This window comes from Pogona vitticeps, chromosome 3 (assembly GCF_051106095.1).
Source record: "Pogona vitticeps strain Pit_001003342236 chromosome 3, PviZW2.1, whole genome shotgun sequence".
In the NCBI taxonomy this organism is placed as follows: Eukaryota; Metazoa; Chordata; class Lepidosauria; order Squamata; family Agamidae; genus Pogona; species Pogona vitticeps.
In genome coordinates this window covers 69,035,536-69,054,155 of record NC_135785.1, presented here as the reverse complement: position 1 = coordinate 69,054,155, position 18,620 = coordinate 69,035,536, and positions in this window count along the sequence as shown.

Below are 18,620 nucleotides of genomic sequence, written 5' to 3'. Positions count from 1 at the left end.
AGGTCAGTTTTGCGTATGACCATGACATCTAAGAATGGGAGTTGGCCCTCTATTTCTTTTTCCATTGTGAATTGTATATTTGGGTGGATGCTGTTGAGATGGTTTAGAAATTCTTCCAAATTTTCTTCACCGTGGTTCCAAATTGCGAAGGTGTCATCCACATATGGGAACCAGACTGTGGGTGTGAAGGGTGCCAACACCAGGGCCAGTTTTTCAAAATGCTCCATGTAGAAGTTTGCTATAACAGGACTGAGGGGGCTCCCCATGGCAACTTCATCTGTCTGTTCATAGAATTCATTATCCCACTGAAAATAGCTGGTCGTTATGCAGTGTTGGAAAAGGGCCTTGATGTCTTCTGGAAAGGTCTGCTGAATGAGTGTCAGGGTGTCCTTTATTGGTACCTTAGTGAACAAGGATACTGCGTCAAAGCTGATCAGTCTGTCCCCAGGGTCCTCTGTAGATCTTTGCGGAGGTTGGTGGTTGGAGTTCTATCTTATTACCAGCTAGGTGTATTGGGGAGGGCTAATATGCACTCCCAACACTTGTTTAGCCCTTTGTGCTTTTCGGCATCATAAAGGGTTACGATAAAGCAATCTTTCGGAGGCTAAGCAGGCCCAAGCCCAGCCAGTTCCTAATCAAAGTCTACTTTGGAATTTGGTGGATGTTCTTGAGGAAGGTGGGAGGGATAAAAACAGAATTACGAGATAAATAAATGTTCCACTGTCGGCTCTGTGCAGTTGATTAAAAGCATTTATTCCATAAACCTAAATTTTGAATGAATTAAGTAAAAAAAAGTTGTCTTTCAGTGATGAAAAGGCTCACAGAACAGCAAACGGAAATGAGAATAAGATAGGTAACATTTAATTCTTCAGCCTGCTCTGTTTTGAGTCTGCTCAATATACCCATTTTTGTTTGTGTAAGTGTAAAGAAAAAGGAAGGAAGGGATAAAGCATGCAATTCAGTGAGTCTTCTTATCTCTGCCTGCAACTGACATTCCCTTAAAAAGAGATTGTGCCAGTTCAGCAAGTGCATTCCTGAGGCTTGCTATGAAGCAAAATATTTTTTACCCTCCGGCTCAATGACTAATTTCCAAACTGTAACCTAATAAGTAGTTTATCTGAAGAAGTTCAAGTTACTTGGAAAGGAGTCTTTCCACACTGACATGATAAACTATGGCTCCTGGGTGTGTATGTATTTGTGTGTGCATACACACGTATACATTTTTTAAAAAGAGTTAACATCTGGCAACTTTTTAAAAATTAGATGTTCCTATTTCTCCTAAGGCTATTTGCATAGGTGGGGACCTCGCAGTTATTTTTATTAAGCAAATTACTATGGCAACACCATCCCTGTGTGATTTAGAAACATCATTATGTATTTCTTTGAAGAAATCATTCTCAGTGTTAAATAACTGGTTCCATGCTTGAACCAGTGCTCAAATGAAGATGGATGGATGGATGGATGGATGGAAGGAAGGAAGGAAGGAAGGAAGGAAGGAAGGAAGGAAGGAAGGAAGGAAGGAAGGAAGAAAGAAAGAAAGAAAGAAAGAAAGAAAGAAAGAAAGAAAGAAAGAAAGAAAGAAAGAAAGAAAGAAAGAAAGAAAGAAAGAAAGAGGTGTGTGGTATGGTTATCTCTTCACAAAGATTAAAGGCTCTAATCATTCATCTGGTGGAAAAAATGGGACGACCCAGGTCTAGTTAACCTAGGTCATATTCCATGCAGAGACCTCAGTGGTTAGACTCCCCAGGTGGAGAGCTATTAAGCTGCAAAAACAGCTGGAGACCCTCTACTTCAGTGTAACTAATGATTATTCTGATCCCTTCAAAGCAATCACTACTTGTACTGAGGCTGCTTCATTAGAAGAATCAGTCAAAGGTTGTGGATAAGTGTTCTTTTCCTCCTTGTCTTTCCTGTGAAGTTTTCACATCTTAGTCCCTCTTCTGTTCAATGTGGCTATGAGCAGAATGTCACAGTGAGATGCTAGGCATTGTCACCTCATACTGGTAACACAAAAAATCACATTAATGTTCACCAAATCCTAATCCAATCTGCATATTCCCTCCTGTGATGGGGGAAATTGGTAAAGGGTGGTAGGGGTGAGATAAAGTGAGCTGAAAGCAAGCCTGTATCAAACTGTACATTTATTTATTTATTTATTTATTTATTTATTTATTTATTTATTTATTTATTTATTTATTTATTTATATTACATTTCTATACCGCCCATCTAGTCGTTTCGACTACTCTGGGCAGCATACATCAAACACAACAAAGACAATTAAAATAATATCAACATCCAAAAATAAAATAATCATTCACGATGGAAAATCAAATAATAGCCACAGGGAAGGCCTGCCTAAACAGCCATGTTTTTAATTGGCTTTTAAAGACACCCAGCGAAGGAGCCATATGGATCTCTGATGGTAAGTTGTTCCACAGCTGAGGAGCCACCGCCGAGAAGGCCCAGTTTCTTGTTTTTTCCTTCTGGGCCTCTCTCGGTGTTAGGCCCCTCAGTTGCACCTCCAGACTAGATCGGATGAAACGGGTAGACTTTGGTGGGAGAAGGCATTCCATCAAATAATGAGGTCCTAAACCGTTTAGGGCTTTATAAGTAATCATTAAAATTTTGAAGCGTACAGGCAGCGAATGCAATGCAGCCAGAGTGGGAGAGATATGATTATGTTTCCTCACCCAATAAGTCTGGCCACCGCATTCTGCACCATTTGAAGCTTCTGCATCAGTCTCAAAGGTAGCACCACGTAGAGCTCATTACAGTGGTCTAATCTCGAGATTACAAGTGCATGCACTATGGCAACACTACTTCCCCAAATTCTCCAAGTTCAACTGGAAGGCAATGCAAGGAGAATGGGGTTCAGTCAGCCAAATCACAGAACAGAATGGAATCAGAGATACCTGTTTATCCCTAGAATTAATTGGTGAGTGGCATTGTTCTTCCATCATTATCATTCACTGAAGGCTAACTGAACTTGGGTTATCCTCACATTTACTATTCTACTTACTATCTACTTATTTGTATGGTGTTGCTATTTGCATTACTGGATGTGTGTGAAACAGGATATGAAGGATGTCATCCCTCTGCCATCACATTCAAGGATAAGAGCAAAAATGCATGGTAGATAACCCACCAGGAAAAAGGCAAAATCTTTAGAGGCTAATTGCTTATTGAGAGTCACAGTGGGAGCTTTCTCTTCTGGAATTTGCAAATTATTTTGATTTGTTTTGTGGCTGCTTTCCAAGTGATTCCTGAAATCTAATTTCTCAGAGGCAAATGCCTGCCTGAATGATGTCTCTCCCACACGAATCTGCTTTCAACTCTAAATGAGGACATATTTTTAAAGTCTGTTCCTGCTCTAAGGTACTATACTTTGAATTTCAAGATCAGAAGGAGATAAAGACTTCCTCCACAGCTAAAATGGTTCAATAACTAATTTGCAGACTATTTGCCTACTGGGGAAAGTGTTGCACTCATTGTCCCCTCCCGCCCCTGGTTGCTGGAGTATCCTTTTACCGTCTTGGTGGGGAGCAGGTAAGATGTACCTAGTAGCATATCATCTATCTTTCCCCCAAAGTACTTCTCAGTATTTCTACAAATTGCATATTTCTTGGCACATCTACAAAAATGTGAAAATATTCTGATAGAGCTGTAACTGACACTACATCCGTTCCTTGGAAGGATGATTAAATATAAAGATTGGGGGAATGAACAACAGTTTCTTCTTTGGCTTTATTTTACATGTTTAGGTAAAAGGAGGAAAAAAGGAAAATTAACACTCTGGCAGCTGAGCCTCAGTAGGGCTCCTCTATTCCAATAATGCATAACTCTGGGTTACTCTACCATCTGTTTGATATATACATTTACCATCAAAAAGGCAAAACAATGCAATTAGTTCTCATTTCCTTAGTGATGCTATTTTGCATCTGAAGAATAGAAGCCAATTCAATTTTCCTTCCTTAGAGTTAATTATCTGTGTGTGTTTTTTTAAATAACAGATGTAGATGCTTTGCTTTAAAACAAGCCATTTCTTTGTTTCTACATCCACGGTGATAAATGATAAACTTCTACAATGTTATTTTGATTTTACCAAGACCATCAATATTGCTGAGTTCAAAGAACAATTCCTGTAACAATCATTCTTTTATAAATGGGCTTGTTTCCTATATTATCATAAAGTGTTCTGTAGAACAGAGGAAGAAGATAAGAGAGGGGTGAAACTTTTCCAAGGTTTGAGTGTCAGTTCCTAAAGATTTCTTTTGTAACACTGTAATAAGGGACGTGGTGGCGCTGTGGGCTAAACCGCAGAAGCCTGTGCTGCAGGGTCAGAAGACCAGCAGTCGTAAGATCGAATCCATGCGACGGAGTGAGCTCCTGTCACTTGTCCCAGCTCCTGCCAACCTAGCGGTTCGAAAGCATGCAAATGCAAGTAGATCAATAGGGACCACCTCGGTGGGAAGGTAACAGCATTCCGTGTCTAAGTCGCACTAGCCATGTGACCACGGAAGATTGTCTTCAGACAAAACGCTGGCTCTATGGCTTGGAAACGGGGACGAGCACCGCCCCCTAGAGTTGAACATGACTGGACAAAAATTGTCAAGGGGAACCTTTACCTTTACCTAATAAGATAGTACATGTGGTTGCCATCATCTGTTATTTAATTCAGGGTGAATAACTGGATGCGTATTGATATTTTGAAATACTGCTCTGGTTACCTGTTCTGGATGCCCACCTTAACATGGTGCAGTAGTCTGAGTGTGTTTAAGAGGTGGAGAGCAATGACTTCAGGAGGCTACAATCTGTTATGAATCTGGGCTGCTAGCAGGGTAAGTCAAGGCAAGATGGTCGCAGGTGAGAAATCAGACTAAGGGTGCAACTACACTGGCAGACTGAACTGGAGCAATTTAGCTTTGCTGCAGCTCTATTTTCAGGTTCTTTTAGGGTTTATTTGGTTTAGGTGATCGCACAAAGACCTCAGATTGTTTCATTGCCAGTGTCCACACTAGTTTTATTTATTTATTTATTTATTTATTTATTTGATTTATATCCCGCTCATCTGGTATAATTATACCACTCTGAGCGGCTGACTAGCCCTCAGTCTGATGCATTTTGATACTTGCTTACAGCCCATGGCCCTTCTTCCTTTGGTACTGCACACTTGGGGATCCCTGACTTTCTTTTCTTTTTTCTTTTGTCTGTGCAGAGGTGATCTAGTATTAAACCAATGTAATCATGCAGTGAGAAGGTGATCTAATACTAAACTCAGTGGTTTGCTTTTAAGTTATAAGGAAAAAATACTTCAGGGCAACTAGGGAAGATTGCAAGGGTGGGTATTCCTGCTGTTCTGAAGCATCACACTCCAGCTTAATACATCACAATAACACCATCCAGAGTCTGTCTCTCACACATCCATCTTTTTGTAGAATAAAACAAATAATCACACATGAAAAACACTATTTGAATCAATCTGGCTTTTAAAAAAATAGAAGCCCCCAGCAGCAGGGGCGGAAATACTTTTCAGAAGCAAAAAGGACTGTGCTGATTTGCATTGATTGTGTCATGTGATAATACTTCAAATTCATCCATGCTAATTCTCAAGCAAATCCTGAATTCTTTGTCAGCATTGTTGCGGACTAAAATGCAGCCTGCACTTTTCTAGTTTCCATCACTGCATTTCCAGCTCTGAATTGAGAAATGGATCTCGTTTGAAGCTGCCCTCATGCTCTCACAAAGGTAAACACAAAAATAAATTCTCTTCAGGACTAACAGTCATGTCAGCAGAAGAGAATTGAAAGTTCCAATGGCAAGGAGGGCAAAGAAACTCTTGGAGAGTAACTAGAGGCCAGCAGCTCTATTGGAAAGTGATACTGGTAGAAGCTGTTTCACAGACAACGACAGTGACGCACAAGCTAACTCTTGTTAATGCTGCTCACAAGAAGGCAATAGTAATCCACTTCTCAAAAGTTTATACCTTGAAAATCCTATGGTGATGGTGCCTGTGGCGGGCCACTCTCAAGCCTCTACCAATACAGGCCTCCAAGAGTGTTCATTACTATTCTTCACTTGCTGCCACCAACCTATCCTTAGTACTCACAAAAGACAAGTTTTTCTTTCAAACAAATAAAGTCTTTATTGATTTGTACAAAATAAAAAGGGTGAATCACAGGTAATAAATCAAGTTGTTAATCACGTTTCTCAATTACTAGATCACACAGACTTTTCCCTCACTGACTATCTCTCTCAAATCTCGCTCACTCTCTCAATCAACTTCTCTCATCTTTTCAAACTCTCCAAAACTCTCTCTCTCACACCTCACACACACCTTATATAATACAGTTCCTCCCCCTTCTGCACTGCCCTCTGTCCTCTCATTGGCTGAGGTTCCCCTGCCCAGCTGTGACGGACAGGTGAGAGCAGAGCTGTATGCCACAGTGCCATATGTCAGAACTGTCTTGACAGTACATAACAAGTGCCATCCTAGGAATTATACTTCAAAACATCTGGGGGCAACAGATTGCTTAACTCTGATAACGGTTTGATACTGACCCACAGCCAGGTGCTGTGGGTTCCAAAACACAGACACTCGCTTATATTTTGTCATACCACCATAACAAAGTTATATCCCTGTATACTTCAGGCAGGAAAACTGAGAGCAAAATGGTACTACTCTGTAACATGACAATCACTCACAGACCTGTCGTGCCATGATATCAGTCATAGTTACCTAATTTCTATGCCACCTCTATCACCTTCCTCTGATCATGCTATAGTACACTGATGGCATGCCCACTTTACCCATGCACAAAGGTACCAGTCAATTCACAGTGGGTGGCTGAAGAGCCACACAACATCATTTTCCACAGAACACATATGAAACACTGGTGTGCAGCCTCCAAGGTACCACAGCGCAGTCCATTGTGACACAGTGGCTGAAATCCAGTAGTAAGTCACACATAGAGTAGACCAACTGAATCAATGGAATTTACATAGATATTGGCTCACCAAATCCCCACTAATTCAATGGCCCTATTCTAGATGTGACTTATTGGATTCTAGCTACTAGATAACAGTCAGAACCACATGTCAGGACTTGCCACAGTCAGGGATTTGGAAGAATCTCTGTAGTATAGCAGACATGTATAAAGCCACTCTTTTACAAGGCAAATGAAATGAGCAGGGCTTGGAGAATGTTACTTTTTCAGTTTGCAGTTCTTAGAATCTTCCAAGAGGCATGACAAGTAGTCAGACTATTGTCAGAAGTAGCTATTCCTTCAGTGTTAAAAGCCATCTGAGTACAGTGGTGCCTCAACTTACAAGCATCTTGACTTGCTACCAATTTGAGTTATGACCAGCTCCGGTCACAAAATTTTGCTTTGACTTGCGACCAGCACTTTGAGATATGACTGGAAAAAAGGCTCCCTCCCTCCCTCCTTTCCTGCTGTTTTTTTAACCTTAGAGGTAATCTTAGGTTTTAAAAAAGTTTCCCCCTAGTGGACAGATTAACCACTTTTGCATTAGTTCCTATGCTTTGAGATACAACCAGCATCTTGAGATCCAACCCAAAAATGGCTGGAATGGATTAATCGTGTTTCAGTGTATTCCTATGGGAAATGGTGCTTTGAGTTAAAATCAACCTGAGTTACGGCCATCATTCTGGAACAAATTAATTTTGTAATTCAAGGCACCACTGTATCAACCCACAATTTCTTCTGATCCCCATATGGTTTGTCAATTAGTTTGCTTTGTTTGGTGACTGGTCATCCATGAATTATACAGTCGCTTAGATAGCTTATTGATTGGTCAGCCTCATAGGAAATGTTGTGCTTAATATGTCCTCTTCTAACAAGAACCTGAATAGAGTGTTGGGCTAAGATTCAGGAGTCCTGCTTGACCACAGAAACTCAAGGGGTGGGGAGGAATGGCAATGGTAAGCATATATTAAAATGTTGTTAGGTAACGACACATAACATAATTCTTCTGAAGATGTGCTAACAGTAACACCTGATTTGACTGTGCAGTTTACCCAGGAACTTTTACTTTACTTTTACTTTATTTAGATTTATACCCTACCCCTCTAGACAAAGTCTACTCGGGGCGGCACTACCACCATGGTAGTTAGTTACACACTCCCCAGGTAGTTACAGGGCCCCTCTTTGGCACCTTTACCCTAAACCCAGCCATGTCTTTCCTAGTGCTACTAGGTTAGGTGTTACCCCCAAAGCCCTCAAAAGGCTTAGGGATTGCTCTTCTAACCAAGCCAACCAGCCTCCTTGCCCTAGCTGGTATTCATATTTTACTTGACTGTTGAATGACAAGATCTTTTTAATATAAACTCTTGCCTTTTTCTTCTGGTTCTTATGTAGCCTGAGTAGATGTGGGTATTATACTTACTCTTTCTTAACACCTATATATCCCTACAATTACACATAAAGTAAATAATGAAGAATTTTATCCAGGAACCAACAAAAGAGAGTTTACTAGGAATATCCAAGTTACTGGAAGGAACAGAAAAATATTTTTTAAAAAATATTTAAACCAGAGAGAGAGAGAGAGAGAAATGTATTATTCTACAGTTTTACCACCCAGTTCCCCATAAACTACTGTCCTATATCCAAAACTCAGAATCAGCTGTTTCCACAGGGAAGGAATGACTTACCACTTGACTTCAATCGGTGTACTGTATTTTGATGAATGATATTACATACCCCGCATCCTGAAGGACTGATCTACTCCATTTATTCCCACTGTTGTGCACCACTGATGTTTGAATTCTACTGGCAGTAACATTCTTATAGTGTAAGGGAAACACCAGTCATTAGGGAACAAGTGAGGTTCCCCTTGACATTTTGTCCAGTCATGTCCGACTCTAGAGGGCGTTGCTCATCCCCGTTTCCAAGTCATAGAGCCAGCATTTGTCCAAAGACAGTTTCCGTGGTCATGTGTCCAGCACGACTAGACACAGAACACCGTTACCTTCCCACCGAGGTGGTACCTATTTATCTACTTACATTTTTACATGCTTTTGAACTGCTAGGTTGGCAGGAGCTGGGACAAGCGACGGGAGCTCACTCCATTGCATGGATTCAATCTTACGACTGCTAGTCTTCTGACTTTGCAGCACAGAGGCTTCTGCGGTTTACCCTGCAGTGCCACCACATCCCTATCAGGAACAAGTGAAGGGTTTTATCTTCATGTTCCACTTATGGACTTATTGCACACACCTAGATGGCCAGGTTGGAAAATAGTTCACAGTTTGCAAACAGTCCAGTCTGACTTGGGTCCTGGAGCCAAGCTGAGATCCAGAAACGCAAAGGTAGGTGTTTTTCATGGACTGTCACTAGAAGCTGGTTGCAATTTTCTCTTTCTCAGAATTGGATGAAATTTAAAGGCACAGTATGACTACGTATGTGTATGTGTGCATGCACACGCCAACATGAACTGCTCGATAACTCAGTGGTTTAGGCATCTGGCTGCAAAGCCAGAGTTTGGGAATTCAGTTCCCCACTCTGCCTCCTTGACAAGGTCTGGACTCTATGATCCGTAGGGTCCCTTCCAGCTCTGCAGTTCTAAGATTATTGTTATTATTATAGTAACATTTTGGGTTGTTTTGGTATTTTTAATGGAATTCCTCATAAGTTTTTTTTTGTACAAAACCGGAAGTAATTTTACAGTATCTTAATAATACTGATCTGGTCTCAATCTGGGACTGGAATCATCTAGAGATAATGTACATGTTTGATTCAAACCCACATGCCTTTTAATGTCAGCACAGGAACAGGTGAAAATTAATTTCTTTTTAATGTGTTGCTGAGGTATTTGTCTTCTTCTAAACCAAAGGCAAAGTAATTTGTTCCAGTGTAAAATATTTGCGTTGACCTCTGTAAATATTGCCTCTTCAGTTTCTGTCTGTACAAACCAACCCTCAGCCCTGAGATTAGATGTTCTAGTTCTGCAGACCGCCAGCCAGGCATGCAGAGGCTCAGGAAATTTAAGGACAGGTCCTTGAAGCCAGAAACATTTCCCTTCTCAGAAGTTATCTGTTTTGGCAACTATTGCTGTCCCACAAACTTTGCTTGGTCTCTCCGAAAGCAATTATAATAACAGGGGTGGAAAAAGAAGAAGCAAGGCATATTCATAGGAGATGGCTTAAGTATGTTTTCAGACTTCCACATGAATTTCCCTCTGCTTTCTGTAGCCTCCAAAATGAGGATCTACCATGTCTGGCAGTAAAAAAAAAAAATATTTCAGGCTTTACTGTGCTTTCAGAATAAAGACACAGGCCTAAATTCATTAGAGCGGTAAATCTGCATTGATGGTGCAAGGCAAGGCTTAGTGGAGTCTCTGTTCAGATGGAATATGCTTACACATCAAAAACAGTTTGTATAGGACTTAGTTACATATTTCACAAAATTTGTAATTATTTGCCTTGTGGAGGAGGAGAAGGAGCAGTAGCAAATCACCAGGATTTGAAAGCTGTTTGTAGTAAAAACTTGATTTTGGTTCAGTTGGACTATTTTGCCTTACACTGATAGATATTGTGAAATATCTTTTTGCTGAATGCTGGGGGTATCTACCTTCTTGTTCTGGTGCTGGAATAGAAAAAGGTGCTGGAATATAAAAAGGAGGGGACAGAGCTGATCTTTCAACTCTTCTCATAGTTGAAAATTGTTCCTGCAGCCTCTGCTATAGATACAGCTCTTTGGCTCTAAGGAGACAATAGTTGTAACCATAGCTCAGTGCTACCCTGTTTCCCCGAAAATAAGACAGGGTCTTATATTAATTTTTGCTCCAAAAAACATATTAGGGCTTATTTTCAGAGGATGTTTTATTTTTGTCATGTACAACTATCTACATTTATTCAAATGCAGTCATGTCATCTTCTAGTTGCTGCGTAACGGTGGAGGGTGGGGTTTCACTTAACTAGGGCTTATTTTTAGGGTAGGGCTTATATTACGAGCATCCTGAAAAACCATACTAGGGCTTGTTTTCAGGTTATGTCTTATTTTAGGGGAAACATGTTTCATGGGTCCCCCTAAGCTAGAATCAAAAGTAACCTCTAGATGAGAACACACCAAGTGTTATTTTAACCATTTTGGTCACAACATGGGAAATGTGAGGTCCACACATACTAGGAGGTCCCACCTGTTATACTCAGGGTGGTGTTTCTGGGTGTGGGAGACTACAGGACATCATAGCAAGCTTCTTGTATTGCACAGCATGGAGCTGGAGATACTGGGAGATGCACTGATCAGACATCCTTCCTGCTGGTCTCCATCAGCTGGTGGTGCAGAGAGAGGCAGAGCCATGGAGTAGAGGGAACCAGACTGGTCTACCTGTACAATATTTAACCAGGGAGCCTTCCACCCTGTGTACTGGGCATTCAGGGGTTGGAGGTTTTCATCTATACAGTTGGATGTAACTGGGCACGATTGGTTTGCTTCCACAGTTTCCATCACATCTTTTGTAGGGGACGTTGGTAAGCTTTGAGGTACATTCATGGGTATTGGAGTGGTAGATGGGGATCTAATCTATCTTGGTTTGTGAAAAATCTCCTTAAAGGAATTGTAGGTAAAGAAATGTTCAGACTTGGTTCAGAAGTTGGAAGTCCTGCATGGCAGGAGACCATGGGGTGGCCTCAACCTACAAAGGCCTCCAGCAGATTGTCACTCCTACTTGGTCCTGAGTGGTGGCTGGGATCGATACTGTGACCATCAGACAGACCCGTATATTTTCTGATGATGTAATTCCATCCCCAGTGCTGTGGCAGGGATATTGCAGCTGTAACCAATAAAATAAAATGTTAACCTTATTCTTACGAACAAACTTGTTTGTCTGTGCTTATTTTGTAACCTGGGACCAGCTTAGCTTCAGGAGCACAAAGCATTTTTTGTAGGGTGGACATATTTTAATAAGTGATTTGCATCCTGGCTCTAAAGGTGAGAACTACTTGGCACTTTGATTGCTCCCATGGTATTGCTCCATATATGCTGATATAAGTTTCTGTTCTGTGGCATAGTCACTCACTGGGAAGCAGCAGCAGCTGATCAAGGTTTCTGTTTATTTTATTTTATTTTTGTTTGCAGCAAAATTTATTTATTTATTTATTTATTTATTTATTTATTTATTTATTTATTTATTTATTTATAGCCTGCCTTTCCACAAAAGGTAGTGCTCGAGGGTGTTTACAAACTTCATACAAGAAGGAAAACCAGTAAAACTAAATTCAACCATAAAACTGTAAAATCAAGTAGAACCAGCCCCACCAAAAAAGTCATGCTCAACCAGCCTATGAAGAAGATTCTGTTGCATGTTAGCCCTATTCTTTCCAACAAGGAAAGACTGCATCTCAGAAATCATGTCTGAAGCTGCCTTCATGTTTTCACAAAAGTAAACAGAACCAGGATGTTATCACGACCTGGGTGATTGAAATATACTTCCATTGGGCATGGCATAAAAATTAGCTTTTTCGTCTCAGTGATATAAGAAATGCTTATAAGCTTTTTATGCTGCTGTGCTGGTCCATCTCCTACATCAGCACAGATCTGAGGGGAGCGTATTGGCTGCCCTTGAAGGGAGAAATGCCTTTACTGATGAACACAAACAAAGCATAAGAAAACATATCCAGCTGTTTCAAAAATAAAGAGAGAAGAAGCAAGCAACAAAAAGCTTGTACTCAAATTTTGAGTTTATTGTTGATCTGATGAACTGGGGTGATGATTATTTTTTTATAATGGCATTTCTTAGGACCAGGATTCTGCTGGCTTGTTAGATCACGGAATGGCAACTGCATCAGCATTTCCTTTTTCTGGCACTCCTTCTGTTGTACAATTGCTCTTGCACTGTTGCGAATTGGGTGTGCAAACATTCGTGCCACCAGTTTCAAAAAGGACAAGCCATGGGATGGGAACAAGAGCTGTACACTTACCCTTGTGTGCATGGATGTTCTTAATAGGAGTCTGCCCAAGACTTTTATATCATAGTTATTTCCAAGTTTTTGGTGGGAGAAAGGTGTTGAATAACGCGATGTTTCTTAATTTTCAATGCTGATCAATTTAATGTATTCGCGAAGGCTTTCACGGCCAGGATCTAATGGTTGTTGTGGGTTTTTCGGGCTCTTTGGCCATGTTTTGAAGGTTGTTCTTCCTAACCTCAGGAAGAACAACCTTCAGAACATGGCCAAAGAGCCCGAAAAACCCACAACATCCTGATCAATTTACTTTGCCACAAGCATCAATCTCCTTTTCAACGTAACGCTGGGGTTCAAATATCTATGCAAATCCCATCCTCTGTTCTTTCATCTCTGATAAACATAGTCTTTCAGTAGATACACAGTGGGGAGGAAAATGTAATCTGCATCTGATCAGGGACATTGTCCCCTCAAAACCTTCTGGAGCATCATAACATTAGAGGTTTCATACCTGAGTCCTACCATTGAAAACAGGTATAATGTAAGCCCTTCTTGTCACATCTCTAATGTAAGCAGGGGGGGGGATATTAAAATGACTTAGGAATATATGGGCAAGGCACATAGAGAGATGTGGTATTTTGTCTTCAGGAGGAATAGCTGGGTGTGTTGTGTGCAGGGCTCAAGGGTACATGAAAAATATCTTGTCTCCAGGCAATTTGGCATTAACTCCATACAATTAGATACAGTATGTCCTTTGGAGATTTAGGTTACTTTGATGCACATTTTAAAAACAAATTACTGTAAGCGTTATCCTGTCTAAGCAAGTTTAAATGTTTTGCCAGCTCTGGCTTATGCTTGTTGTTGTGTTACAGAACCTAGTCTTGCGTTTAAAAAATATATATTCCAAATTAGTTAGAAGCAACAACCAAAAGAGACAGAGGAAAAAAATGACCTCAAAGCAAAAAAAGTTATGTTTCACATTATACTCCCCAAAGTAATGAAATTTTCTTTCTCAGAACGATGATGCAGCTTCTAAACTCCCCAATACATACAAAAGGTAAATTCTGCTCTTTGATTCTCTAATGAGAAAAAGCACTAGTTACCTTGTGCAAAGTTCATTAACACGTGAGGCTTCCATTTGCAAAATATGATTGATCAGACTGGACTATTGAAGAGTATGTAATACATATACTTTATATAAGATTATATCTGTATCTATATTTGAGATGGGCATGAATTTAAAAATGAAGAACCAAATTTGTTCAAAAATTGCTAATTCATCAATTTGTGTTCATACAAATCAGTGCTCCTGACACATACAAATCAATGACTTTTTTGTGATTTTCGATTGATTGATACATTGGGCTATAAAATGGTCCTCAAGGCACCTAGGGATACCAGAATTGCAGGGGAGCTTCCTTTGACCCACCTCTACAATCTCTCCATGTTTGGTGGGAATTGGATTTCAAATATCTGAGTTATACACCACAAAAAGCTCCCCCCAAAGAAAGTTTCCCCCAGGAATCTAGAGACACTAAAATCTCAGAGAAGCTTCCCATGACTCTCCTCTACAATCCCTCCAAGTTTGGTGAATAATGTCTTTCCCCAAGCCAGCTGTTAAAGAGCATTTTCCTGGGGGGGGACCCACTCTATGGGTGTATGACTTGGAAGTCTGAAACCCAATTGTCACCAAATTGCAGGGCATGTAGATGATAGCCAGGATAAGTTTTTCTTTGATTTTGGTGTCTCCCTATGATTGTGGGACCATTTTATAGGGTTCTAAAGTGAAAAAAAAAATGAATTGACAAATCAATTCATCAATTTGTCAGAAAAAAATTATAAATTTGTAATTTATGGTTTGTCTACCTTGACAAATCACAAATCAAAATGAATCACCATTTTTCTATTGTGCCCATCTAGATCTATCTGTCTTCAGGCATTGACACTATTAAAGCCTATTTTTCATTTCAGTTTCTCCATATCACCAGTAATTGCCTTTAAGGGGAGTTTGTTTGCTAATGGTGTTATGTTGCAGTGTCTACTTAGAGTGGAAGTTAAGGTACAAAGGCAAATATGTGTCCATATTTTCAGTGAGTGGGTTTATCTGTGGTCTAAATTTCCCATGAAAACCTAGTTCTATCTGGGGGAAAGAACTGAAACAAAAACAAAACAAAGAAAATCTCAACTCATAATTGCCATTCTAAACTGTTCACTTGGGTCTTTCTCTCTCAATTGCAGGCTTGTTAGTCTTTGATAAATTAGCCAAAAAAGAAAGCTTGAAAGAAAAAGCTAAGAAAATCTGAGACAAACAGCCAATAACAGAAGAGTTTTCAAGCTCCAAGATGACTGTTTCATCATTTGGCTCAGAATTCTCAGAGCTTTAGATCTTTTGTCTTCAGTTATTTGGATCTATTTATGTTTCTTTTCTTCTCAATCTTAACTCTTCCAGCTAGGGGATAGCTGGAAGAAATTTCCTGATTAGAGAACACCAGGATAATTGTATGCATCATTGCTCAGAAATAAGCCTCCCTGTGTACAGTTGTAGCTTACTCACATATAGGATTGCAGGCTTAAGAGACAATATAAATCAAAACAGTTGGTGGGAAAGAGAAATGACAAAGACTGCTTCAAATGGAGAAGAGGAGAGGTGCTAAGGGCACAACTAGAGGAATATGGGAATAATCTCTCTCTCTGTATTAGCTTTTCCAACACCTTCTCTTGTGTTCTGTAAATTTTTAAAGCACAGGCCTTTTAGCTCAACCATTCATTTTATGCTGTGACATCTGTATTCATTCTTAAAGAAGTAAGACTAAATTTAAAAGGAAGTAATGATTCTCAGCATTGTGCACCTGGATTCTCTGCAGTAATTCATCAAAATCCCATCACCCACATCAAGAACCCTAAGAATAGGAACTCAAGTCATATCTGGCCCCACTCTTGTTGCAGGGCACTTGGTATTCTGTATTGAGTAGGATGGCCATTATCTGAGTATGGAGGAGCCCTTCATAGGTTGATTGTCATGTGGGATTTAGAATCATAGAATAATTGAATTGAAAGGGGCCTATAAGGCCATCAAGTCCAAACCCCTGCTCAGTGCAGGAATACAAATCAAAGGATATCTGCCAGGTGGTTGTCTAAGCTTCTCTTGAATGCCTCCAGTGTTGGAGCACTCACCACCTCTCGAGGTAACTGGTTCCGTTGCTGTACTGCTCTAACAGTTAAGAGTCTTTTCCTGATATTCAGCTGAAATCTGGTTTCCTATAACTTGAGCCCATTATTATTTCTCCTGCACTCTGGGATGACTGAAAACAAATCCTGCCCCTACTCTGTATGACTGACTACCTTTCAAGTATTTGAAAAGTGCTATTATATCACCCCTCAGTCTTCTTTTCTCAAGGCTAAGCGTGCCCAGTTCTTTCAGTCTTTCCTCACAGGGCTTGGTTTCCAGGTTCCTGATTATCCTTGATAATATCCTCAGAAACTGTTCCAGTTTGTTGGCAACCTTCTTATAGTGCAGTGTCCACAACTAGGTACAATACACAATATGAGGTCTGACCAGTGGGAATAGAGGGGAACTAGCATTTCACAGGATTTGGAGATTACACTTCTACTGTTAATGCAGTTTAAAATCACATTGTTGGCTCATATTCAGCTTGTGTTGTGCAATATTTCCAAGATCCTTCTCATCCATAGTATTACTGAGCCAAGCAGCTCCCATCTTTTAACTGTGCATTGTATTTTCCCCTAAGTGTAGAACTTTGTATTTATCCCAGTTAAATTTCATTCTGTTGTTTTCAGCTCCGTGATCAAGCACAGAGCTGAAAACTCATGCCGTTCATGGGAACTCTGAGACTTTGCATAGGTTGGCGATGGGGAAAGGTGAATTAAGATTATCTGTCCAGGAGGTGTTTTCCTGACAGTTTGTGGGGAGTTTCCTGTAGCTTTGGCAGGTTATTTTATTGAAGCCCTGGCTCATCCCTGGAAGGGAAGGAGGGCCAGGGCAGTGGACACAATTGTTGTTAATGTCTCCTTCCGTGGAATGAAGTTGAATTAGTTCCTTGGTTTACTAGGCTGCAGCAAGGTATCAAACAAGTGAGACAGAGATAAGAGTAATGATGGTGGAAAACTCAGAGCAGGCATGACAGACAGACAGAGAGACAGATAGAGCTATCACCTAGGTTTTCCCCCTCCGCTAGATAAGAAAGTCTGGTTTCTTTCTCTCTCCTCCTCTACATAATACTTCTAATATGGAATTTACTTTAAATATGTTATTAGAATGAATGAAGTGGTACAATGCTTAGCTGGCAGATTGGACTGCACCACTTCAAAGTAGAAGTAAGGATGCTGTCTCCACACATCCCGTTAAGCCCTGTAGGTAGAAAGCTAATGCATCACAAAGTAGGCTGAGTATTTTCCTATCACGTGTTAACCATTAATTGGTGTCATGTTTTTGGTGGGTAGGTAATGTGTCTTCCATTTAGCATTTTATATGGAGTACTCTGTTCTATATCCCATTCAAATTCTGGTGAATGTATAGAACAAAGCAGAACATATTGACAGGAATGATGATTTTTGTGGCCAAGTTGAAAGAGTTCCCACTCTGAGTCACTTTTCACTCAGGAATAAGAGAGGATTGTGGGCAAAGGGGAGGGAGAGATGCCAACCACACACTCAGAACTCATTAAGGTTTGATTTGTGGGAATGTATGTGTTCCACAAAATAAAAATCCCAGAACTGAAATCCCAGCTCACATTTGTTGGAACATTGGGAACGTTCATGAGTAGGCCCGTTGAATCCTCAAGTGCTCAAAAGTGCCTGTATGTTGCAACAGGATCTTTTCGCAACTCCATACTTTGCAAATTAGTTTGCTTTGCTTTGTGATTGGGCACCAAGAGGTGCCCATGAGCTTCATCTACATGTATGGCTGCTCAGACACAAATACCTGCCAGAATCACATCTCTGGAGCACAAACATCACTGCGGTTTAATGCAATGGGAGTAATTTGATTAGTTCGTGGTTGGCCACAAGCCTGAGAATGAATGGCACATGTAGCTGTGTCTCTGAAGAGAGTGACGTAGGATGATAGCTGGCAGATGCAACAGTCTATGGAACTTAGGATGATAGGTGGTAGATGCAACAGTCACTTCCACCTGCCTCATCTATTGCCACTTGAATGAGTTGCTCTGCTATATCTAACACAGGATGGGCATTATTTGCTATTTCACCTAAAGTGACATTTTGAGGGCTTGTTTACAGTATTTGCTAGGGGTTCCTGTTCAAATGATATGTTTTGACACTCTGAAGGAAGTCAACAGAGTTTTTACACTAGTATTTTTTTTTAAAAAAAGTCATCCTGCTGGGCTTGATAGTAAGAGAGACAGAGAGAGAGAGAGAGAGAGAGAGAGAGAGAGAGAGAGAGAGAGGTTTCATCCACGGAACATTCTCGTTAGCCATTATAAGGAAGACAGCTGCTCTTCTTTCCAAAGGATACAAATGATGCAATCTTTGTTTTCTGACAGGCACTTTTTCTTCGGCACTTCTGGAAACTTCATCATCGTCATTGCCGTCATCCTGTTTTTAATAGGGTTGTACCAGAACATCTTCTGATGCTTATGACACATCACAATTTTTAAAAGAAAATCTGTTTTGACCTGCTTTTAGCCCAAGGGTACATGGCTCCATTTCTTTCCTATATTTTGG